Below are 2,269 nucleotides of genomic sequence, written 5' to 3'. Positions count from 1 at the left end.
ATATATATATATATATATATATATATATATATACACACATATATATATATACATATATATATATATGCACTCACACGCATACACACACATACACACAGTCTCACACTCACACACATACACACACATATATACATACATATACATATAAAAATATGCATATAAGTACGCAAATAGATTTTGTCCTTTTAGATATGTATATACATATTATGCATATATATAAGTATAAATAAACACATATATATATACATATATACATATATATATGCACCAATATATTTTTGAGTGTATGTGTATGCATGTGTGCGTGTCTGTATGTGTATGCATGTATACTGTCCACTTCATTTCTATTTCCCAACTTCTCTTCCTCTCGCTTCTTTCTTTCTTTCTTTCTTTCTTTCTTTCTTCCTTTATTTCTTTCTTTCTTTCTTTCTTTCATTCATTCTTTCTTCCTTTCTTTCTTTCTTTCTTTTTTCTCCCTCTCTCATTGTCTCTGTATGTCTCTCTCTTTTCCATTCTCTCTCTAACCCTCACCATCTTTACCAATTCTATGTTTCTTTTCACTCATTATACTTAATTTCCTTTTACGCTTGCGGCATTTCTAGTAACATTAAAAATTACTTCGTACTAAAACCAACATTTTCTCCAATAGAGAACTTGGAGATCATTCATTATCGTTCCCATTATTCTCTTATTAACAATGTCCCTCGTTTTAACCTGCAAACCTATCCATTATATCTCAGACAAGATTGCCACTCCAATTTCTTAGCGAACATTTCTGCAATGATATCGGTTCCAAAATCAGACTGGCTCGAAGCTATTGCCAACCACTTAGTGTATACACTTCACCCTGGTACTATTATACTGCTAAACCAACATCCTTGAAGAATAAAACGGCCGGACACACCTCCGGTTTCACTTAAATCTGAAAGCATTCCAATTTTGTTTCGATAAAAGGAGCTTGGTCGTTGGTCTGACAAGAAAATTGACAATCCCAAAATCAATTTTGGAAATATTTCGTTTCCAATTTCTTGACCTATCAAAACACACAGAATATACGGTCCCCATGCGTTTATAAATGTGTATGTAAATGTATGAAATGTGAATACGTGAGTGTCGAATGCATGTGTACGTGTGTGGGTATGCATATGCGTGCGTGTATGCACGTATGTATCTCTTTCTCTCTCTCTCTCTCTCTCTCTCTCTCTCTCTCTCTCTCTCTCTCTCTCTCTATATATATATATATATATATATATATACATAGTACATATATACATACATATATAAATAGATAGATATATAGATATAGATATACACAGTATATATATGTACCTTCCATGCATGTAATCATACATATATTAGTATATATGTATATGCGTCTGCGTGTAGATGTGAGCGTGTATATATATAAATATATAAGTACATTATAAGTATATATATATATATATATATCTGTATATGTATTAGTAGTATGCATACACACGCACACACGAACACACATTTATGCAGATACTTTATCCATTTTACATTACACATCCAAATATTACTTTAAATCAGACAGGGGCAACTTTTTTCGAGAAGCGGGTTGCATTAAAATCTTGTTTCGAGAAGCGGGCTGCAAGAGACGTGGATCATCACCGGGCGGGCTGCACCGGTAAAGAATTTCAAGTAGGTTGCCCATGAGTATTTTGAATAGACCACATAACAACTTAAGAATACTACTATTTCTGGTCACCCACTAAGTAAATAAGTAAGTAAGTAAGTAAGCAAGTAAGTAAGTAACTAACAAACTAATTAACTAACTAACTAACTAACTAAGTAACTTACTTACTAACGAACTAAACGAATTAATAAATAAATGAATAATTAAGTTTGCACCTGTATCCTTATACCTCTATACTAAAAGTTCACACACATAAATCTAAATTTAATTACAACCCAAATTGCACTATTTCTATAATACCATATATAGCTCTGTTGATGATGTTGATGAAGATTAGTTATATTTTTGAATAGAATTGATTTTCGATCGATTTAATCGATTTGATTATATTTTATTTTCTATTTGAAAATTTGGTTATGAAACACGTGTGGTCGTTTTATTATTATTATTTTATGATTCTTACTTTGTATTTTATTATACTCCTTTTAAGTGCATTTACTTATTAACTTTTTCTATATGTGACTGTGGATTTTCGTGGATGAGTTCATAAACCTTGGTTCTCTTCTCTAAATTATATATATATATATATATATATATATATATATATAT

This window comes from Octopus bimaculoides, chromosome 6 (genome assembly GCF_001194135.2).
Source record: "Octopus bimaculoides isolate UCB-OBI-ISO-001 chromosome 6, ASM119413v2, whole genome shotgun sequence".
NCBI classification, from domain to species: domain Eukaryota; kingdom Metazoa; phylum Mollusca; class Cephalopoda; order Octopoda; family Octopodidae; genus Octopus; species Octopus bimaculoides.
Note: the sequence above shows the minus strand (reverse complement) of the source record.